The sequence below is a fragment of the Ranitomeya variabilis genome, chromosome 5 (genome assembly GCF_051348905.1).
Source record: "Ranitomeya variabilis isolate aRanVar5 chromosome 5, aRanVar5.hap1, whole genome shotgun sequence".
In the NCBI taxonomy this organism is placed as follows: Eukaryota; Metazoa; Chordata; class Amphibia; order Anura; family Dendrobatidae; genus Ranitomeya; species Ranitomeya variabilis.
This window is the reverse complement of record NC_135236.1, coordinates 493,467,329-493,475,678: the sequence shown is the minus strand read 5'-3', so window position 1 is coordinate 493,475,678 and position 8,350 is coordinate 493,467,329. Positions and strand designations below refer to the sequence as shown.

Genomic DNA, 8,350 nt, shown 5'->3' with positions numbered 1-8,350 from the left:
CTTACGCAGTACCAGGCGGCGGGCAACACCCAAAGGGGTTGCCTCCGCCGGTGCTGCCTCCTGAGTGGTTCAAGTAAATGTTCTAATCTTCCGAACATGTATATAGTTAACTGTTTGTCTTCTTGCTGCTATGACCCAATCAGGTTAAGTCTTAAAGGGATCCCTTTGTTTACCCGGGATCCCTTCTTCTGCTTTTTGTTTTTGTTTCCTGTTTTATCATTGTTGACAGAACTGCTGGATCATGAACACTGCATGATTACAAACTCCTTGTAAATAGTTTGCACCTTCTTAAAGGTGCCCTCTACTGGTTTTATAAAAGAAAGGACTCTTTGCGAAGAAACTGTTCCCGGAAGCAGTACTGGAGTCCTTGCTGCACACGGACTTGCAGCTTGAGAAGTTGCACTACCTCATAGAGACTTGGTCCCCTCTTAAAGGGAACGTTCACCCATAGCACTTAAAGTATAATGATGCCTTAAGAGAAATAGTGATAATGCTTACATGTAAAGTTATATGCAGTCAGACAGTTGATAGTAATAAATGTTTAATGATGTTGCTAGAAGAATGAGGACAGGAAGTGAACCCAGATGGGGTTAATTGGTGACTCCTCCTAGGAGCCATACAGAGATGGCTCGGTGATCCTGAACTGAGAGGTGGAAGATAAGTTCTATACTGTGTATAGTAGCAGAAAGGCAGTAGGCCCGGGCGGAAAGGGGCGGTCCTGCAACAGAACGAGAGGCAGTAGGCCTGGGGCAGATAGACAGGCGGTCCTGCAGATGTAAGGATGGAAAATGAAGGAAAAGTTGATTAGCCTTATAGTGTTTTATAAGAAGGTCTTTAGTGGATTTAGCGTGTACATCCTTAAAGGCAATGTTAAATTATTGTTCAAAAATTTGCACTTAGTAGAATACCCGGTTGGGTAAGAAAAGTTATTTATAGTATGTTATTTAAAGTATCTAACCATGTTTGTAACGTTCAAGTGTCCTCACCTCCCATAAAGGGAAGCTCTGTTCAAATTTACTTATTGTTATTGCATTTCCAAAATTGTATGTCTTTTTGCTGACATGTATTGTTGTTTTCTTCCCAGTCCAGGAGTACTGGATTTAACCGGGGGGGAGTGCAGCGCCCCAGAGTCCTGGTCATTGCAGTACTGATGCTCCGCCGCTAAGGGGGGCTATGGTACGTCTCATGGCACTGAAGGAGTTCACCTGACCAGGTATCACAGACACCAATACACTTCACAGTCTGGCCTCCAGGGGGAGCTAAGGGTACTATGTATTAGGCCACTCCTCACAATCTGGTAAAACTGGGGGTTAGAAAGGAAGTTAGAGAGAAGCTGACTGGGAATCGAACAGGCAACATCCTGTGGCAGAGGGTGTTGCGGGGAGAGACTCAGTGGGGTCCCTGTCAGGGGTGGAATCCTGGCAGAGACCTAGCGAACTGAGAGAATGTTACGAGACCGCGCCTGCACCTGATCGCGGCGGTTCCCTAAGAAAGGACAAGAAGCGAGGTTTATTGTGCTGAGTGAGAAACGAGATCAACGCAACAAGGAGAAACACCAGTAGGAGTCGTGCTGTAAGACGAGGCAACATCCTACTGAGGCGCGTAGCCGGTGGCCGGAACGCCGAGGAAGTACTAGGCTCCAAGCAATACTTCAAACCTACGGCAGGACAGTCAGCTATAGGCGGGCTGTCTCACACAAATCACCTACGAAGACACAGGGGGCAACAACAGGAGAAGGGCGACACTAGGGTCCAGGAAGAGCTCCGTGCCTACCCGTCATACGTCCTAGCCATATCATCTGGGGGACGAAAAAGAACATCAGAATCGAGTTGTGAGGGAACTTCAGAAACAGACACAACAGTTGTGGGGACTATCCCGTAAGCACAGCAGGGGAGGACCACAACACACAAGCGCTAGAAGGTAGGCACAGATTTCCACCTGCAAAGGGAACTCTGGAGGTGCCATCGGACCGGCCGGACTTGCGCAGCCTGGTCAACCGTATTCCGGACTGAGGATCCTGGAGCCTTCAGTAAAGAGGTAAAGAGACTGCAACCTGGTGTCCTCGTTATTTACTGTGACCAGCACTGCACCGCACTACCACCATCATCCACACCTTTCATTGGGCGCCCCTCAGCAGGGTCACGGACCGGGCCTAGCCACCGTGACAACCCCAGAGCAGAGACTCATAGGCCCAGTACCGGGTACCCCTCGGCCTTGCGGCATTGGGGGCGCTACATACATATCTTTAACATTGTGTACGCAGTGACATGTTTTTGCATGTGTTCGCTTGCGGATGCGTATGCATGAGTCATTTGGAGGTGTGCAGCTGGTTCCGATGAACGCAATATGTTGCATTTTTTGTATAGGCAAAAATTGCGAAAACATCCGCACGCATATGATTGCGGATGATTGCATAAAAAAAACGCATTACAGTCTATGGGAACGCATGGTTACGCAAGGACATGTGTACGCTTGCGTTCGATAAGCATGCGTACTTCTGACTAATTTTGCCTTGGAAATGATGTAACCACTTGAAAATGGCCAGCTGTATAAAAGGGTGCATGTCTGTCTTTCACTGCATTATGTACTCTGTACTTGTGTTTTTTTCTGTTGCTTCTAGACTGTTTGTTGCTGCCATCCTGGTGCTGCTGTCTTGGTCCTAGTGCTGCCGTCTTGATCCCAGTGCCTCCGTCTTGGTGCCAGTCCTGCCGTCTCGATCCCAGTGCCTCCATCTTGGTCCCAGTGCCGCCGTCTTGGTCCCAGTGGTGCCATCTATATGTAAGTATAGAAGATGTGAAAATGTCTTTCTGTCTTTGCACTCTGTACTCTGTACAAATTTTTTTTTTTACATTCCTTGCAGATTAAGTGCCTCCGTCTTGGTCCCAGTACCGCTGTCTTGGTCCCAGTGCCTCCGTCTTGGTCCCAGTGCCGCCGTCTTGGTTCCAGTGGTGGTGTCTATATGTAAGTATAGAAGATGTGAAAATGTCTTTCTGTCTTTGCACTCTGTACTCCGTACAGATTTTTTTTTTTGCATTCCTTGCAGATTAAGTGCCTCCGTCTTGGTCCCAGTACTGCTGTCTTGATCCCAGTGCCTCCGTCTTGGTCCCAGTACCACCATCTTGGTCCCGGTGCTGCTGTCCTGTTCCTGGTGCTGCTGTCTATGTAGCATAGAAGCTTTGAAAATGTCTTTCTGTCTTTGCACTTTGTTCTGTGTACAGAATTTTCTTTTTTATTCCTTGTAGATTAGGTGCTGCTGTATTGGTGCTGGTGCTGCTCTCTTGGTCCCAATGCTGCTGTCTTGATCCCGGTTATGCTGTCCTGGTGCTGTTCTTCAGTCTGTCCTGGTGCTGTGCTGCGGTTCCTGTTGTGTGGTGCCTGCCTGCTGTGTGCTTGGACTACTGTCTGTAATGTAAGTATTGATGTCCATTTTTTGTTGTCATTCGATGAAGGATCGCTTCAATAAGGACATGAGAGAGGAGATTCGGGTTCGAAGTGGTGCCTCGCGAAAACTAAGAAAATACAAATATCATAAAAAGCTTTCTTTTCTGAAGCCAGCACTTTCTCAGCGACCGTGAGTATCTTTTGTGTTGTCTTTCACTATTATTTAATTTATTCTTTTTTGTAATAATCTTTTTTTATTTTATTTCCATACAGAACCTGGAGCAGCACTGTAGAACCTGGATCTTCCTCTGTTGGAGCGGCCCCTCATCGACCAGCCAATGAAGCAGCACCATCCCAATCATCCACCAGCGATTCAGCAACGAGGCAGGCTTCACAGGCTAGGGAACAGGAACTCGGTCTTTCAGGCTGGGATGAAGGAGGTTGTGGATAGGATGGAGAGTGGGTTCACTCATGTGAACACACTCTTACAGGAAGTCCACAAATGCCTTGACCGCCAGGAAGGCGACCTTAATAGACCTGAGCGACATTATTTTTCCACTGTAGAATGGGGCATGACGGAAAACCTTAGTCCTGATCTACAGCTGTTTATGATGAAGGCCTGTCAGGATGCTTATACCGAGGCCATGCAGCGGTCATGATATCAGAAGCAGGCACAAAGGTCTTTCCCTACAGGGCAACAAGCTCCAGGACTGCAGCTGTGGCAGAATCCGCCAGCACCGACTCGCCAAGAGACTTATCTATCACCACCACCACCGCTGGACATTACAACATTGCCAAGAATACCCAGCTTCACCATGCAGCTGAGTGCAGCAGCCCAGCCATCCACATCCCCCACCACGCAGCCAAGTGCAGCAGCCCAGCCATCCAAATCCACCAACACGCAGCAGCCCAGCCGTCCTGTTCCACAATCATGTCGAGAGCAGCAGCCTACACTTCTCCTACACCAATGCAGCACCAGGGGAAAAAAGCAGCAAAAACCAAGTCCCGGAGGAGAAAAACCGGGAAAAAAATATTACCAGCACCCCCTCAATCCTCACCTCCTAATGTGTCTGTTTTCTATTCTGTCCACACCTTTGCTTCGTTCTTTCCCTTCCAATGTGTCAATCCCTTCCAACTTGTTTTCCACTCCTAATGTGTTCTCTTCCTCCAATGTGCCTTCCCCAATGTGTCTGACCCAATCCTCCAATTGTCTTATTTTTTAATCTCATTTGTCTCCAATTTTTTAGATTTATGGCTGTGCCCAAAATGTGCCATTTAGATGCCAGCAAACCAAAGGCACACTACACAGTTCTTTGTGCCCTTGTCAGTCGGTAGTTGAAAATCCTTTTTGTGTGACTCAAGTTCCGACTTGAGTACGGTTTTAGGGGGTTGCTAGACATTTGAAAGGCCTCATCACCAACAATAACAAACGGCATTGGCGGCCCTTCAGTGTTAGGAGGAAGACGTTATGGTGAGTGAAATTTAAAATCATTCCCATACAATCGTTGTCCCATGTCCGATTTTTTGGAAGTCTGTGAGTCATTGCCTCGTCCAAATAAGCCAACGTCAACAAATCGACATTCAGCATCCGCAATTGCCATCAGAACAATGGAAAAGTATTTTTTATAATTTAAGTACTCAGATCCACTTCCTGCAGGTTTCAGAATCCAAATATGTTTGCCGTCCACAGCCCCCACACAGTTAGGAAAATTACACACTTCATTGAATTTTGCTGCATTTTTCATCCAGAGTTCAGCTGTGGGTTGGGGGAGGAAGTCGGCATGCAGAACATCACACAATGCATAGCAGGTGTCTCCAACAGTCCCAGAAAGTGTGGACAGTCCAATTCGAAACTGAAAATGTAGAGATCTTAAGGTCTCTCCAGTAGCCTGGAATCTGCGGAACAGGCAAAGGAACAAATAAATCAGTATATGGCTTTTCTAATAATGGTAGTAAAGACAGGTGTTTGTTGTTCAAAATTACATATCTTATGGTCACCAACAGACGTTCCTCAGCAGGAATTGTGGTACGTAGTTGGTTGTTCTGCCTGCTGATGTATCCTCAGACACGTTGCAGAAAATCATCGAAGCTGTGTTGCGACATCCTGGTGTAGTCAAAAAACTTTGCCTGGTTTTCACGAAACTTTGTGTACAATGAGTGGTAGGCTCCACGGCTCTGTCGGAGTTCAACAATGGGGTATTGCCAAAAACAATGAAGACGCTTCTCTGTCTTTCTCTTCTCCTTTCTTCCTCGCAAGCCACAGCAAGAGAAAAAGCCAACTTCAAAGATAAATCCAGATTCATATTGAAGCTCTCCGCGCTCTCCATCTTGCAGCAGCAGCATTCAGCATCCAAAGGAGCGAATTTCTGCTGTGCAGTGTCTCTATATATAGAAAATCCATAAGCCATGCCCATTGGGAATTACCATATGCATGCGCATAAACAACGCAAACACATGTGCAGCGTCCCAGAGTCCTGGTTGTTGCAGTAACGTCGCTCCACCGCTAAGGGGAGTGATGGTACGTCTGATTGCACTAAAAGAGTTCACCTGACCAGGTATCACAGTCACACATTACACTTCACACTCCGGCCACCAGGGGGAGCAAAAGGTTCTATGTATTAGGCCACTCCTCACACTCTGGTAAAACTGGGGGTTGGATAGGAAGTTAGGCAGAAGCTGACTGGGTTTTGCCCAGGTAACATTTAGTGAGAGAAGAGGTTGCTTGGGAAGATTCAGGGGGGTCCCTGTCAGGGGTGGGATCCTGACAGTGGCCTAGCACAGGACAGATTGTTACGGAGCCATGCCTACACCTCATTGCGGCGGCATCCTAAGAAAGGACACGAAGCGAAGTATATTGTGGAGAAGTGAGAAACGAGATCACAGCACAAAGGCAATAGAACCAGAAGGAGTCGTGCCCCAAGATCGGCAACATCCTTCTGAGGCGCGTAGCCAGCGGCCGGAACGCGGAGGAAGTAATAGGCTCTACGCATTACTTTGAACTACGGCAGGGCAGTTAACTCTAGGTTGGCTGTCTCACCTTTACACATAATGAAGACAACGGAAGCATTTGTGGGAGAGGGGCGTCTCTAGGGTCTCTATAAAATAACTCCACGCCTACCCGGTCATACGAGTGCGTCCTATCCATATCATCTGGGGGACGGAGAGAGAACAGAAACATACATGGCAGTTGTGAGGACTATCCCGTGGTGCTCAGCAGGGAAGTACTACAACACCCAGGCGCTAGTAGGAAGGCTACTGATTTCCACCTGCAAAAGGAACTCTGGATGTGCCTTTGGACCGACCGGTCTCAGCCAGCCCTGTTAGCAGTGCTCTGGATTGCGGATGCCGAAGCCTTCAGTAAAGAGGTAAAGAGACTGCAACCCTGTGTCCTCGTCATTTACTGCGACCTACACTGTCACCTACATCTTTAATTGGGCACCCCTTAGCAGGGCCACGGACCGGGTCGGGCCACCGTGACATCCCCAGAACCGAGACTGAGGGACCCGGTACTGAATACCCCGCTGCCCTGCGTTTGGGGGCCGCTCCACATGCAAAGACGCACACAAACGCATGCAATCCCAGCTTTTTTTTACATCATTCGTAAGAACATGTGGATAAAAAATGCTGCGTTCACATGCGTTTTTGCATGCGTTTATGCATGCAGACGATACGCTGCTGACATATACGCAAATGTGAACTTAGCCTAACATTGCTTGTTCACTACACTGTGCATTTGATGCAATTCCGCGCATCCAAAAGAACTGTGATCCGCATCTAAATCCGCAACGTGTGCACATAGCCTAAAACTTATCTAGATGTGTGGTGAGCACCTTGAACCCCCAGGTGCTTTACAGAAGTTTATAACATTGAGCTGTGAAAATAAAAAAAATAAATTTTTTCCTACAAGAGTGTTTTTTAGCAACAAATTTAGCATTTCCACAATGGGTAACAGGAGATAATGGACCTTAAAATTTGTTAAAAATACAAAACAAAAGTCAGCTTACCATGTCTTTGTATCTTGACCTCATGTATAAAATATATATAATGTTTTATATGTATATGTTGATTTTAAAAGTTTATATGGACTCTACATGGGCAGGTGGAATTAATTATATGCAAATGTCCACCAATGAAAGTCTCGGAGGAGACCATTCAATTGTATTGCCTTGATTTTTATCCAGATCATGACCAAGACCACCAGGTCGAAATGCATAGATCGATGTTAGGCTCAGAGCCAGTGTGTACTTAGTGCTGGATACCATATTTATGGATTATTTCTTATTTGATGTTTATTAAAAGTTAATTTTTACCTGCACCATTCGCTGGACACACCTGTTCTCCTTAAAATTTGTTGTGCAATTTCTCCTGAATTTTTGGAGAAAACTACTGTTTGGGTGCACGGCAGGCCTCAGAAAGGAAGGAGTGACGTTTTGGAGTGCAGACTTTGATGGACTGGTCTGCGGGTGTCATGTCGCATTTGGAGACCCTTGATGTGCCTAAAAGGCAAAAACCTCGACAAAACACCGCATTTTGGAAACTAGACCCCTCATGGAATGCATCTAGATGTGTGGTGAGCACTTTAAACATCCAGGTGCTTCACAGAAGTTTATAACATAGAGCCATGAAAATAGCAAAATTACATATTTGTTTTATTTTAAATTTTCAAGAGGGTAACAGGACAAAATGGACCCCAAAAATTGTTGTGCAATTTCTCGAGTACGCCGATACCCCAAATGTGGTTGACAACTACTTTTGAGGTACAGTGCAAAGGTCAGAAGAGAAGAAGCATCATTTTGGAGTTCAGATTTTTCTGGACTGGTTTGAGGGTGCCATTTCACAACAGCATAACCCGCATAAGTGACCCCATTTTACATGGTGCACTTCTCAATGAATTCTTCTAGGGGTGCATTGATCATATTGACACCACAGGTGTGCCACAGAATCTTATACCTTTGAGCACCTGGCCACA

At 46.5% G+C, this 8,350-nt stretch overlaps 1 long non-coding RNA gene across 1 annotated transcript; it reads left to right on the top strand.

The window, feature by feature from the left end:
* Positions 1–2,642: 2,642 nt before the first annotated feature.
* Positions 2,643–3,390, top strand: LOC143773758 (uncharacterized). Its single transcript, XR_013215353.1, has 3 exons — positions 2,643–2,778; positions 2,861–2,961; positions 3,044–3,390. It is a non-coding gene; the product is annotated as an uncharacterized LOC143773758 (long non-coding RNA).
* Positions 3,391–8,350: the final 4,960 nt, after the last annotated feature.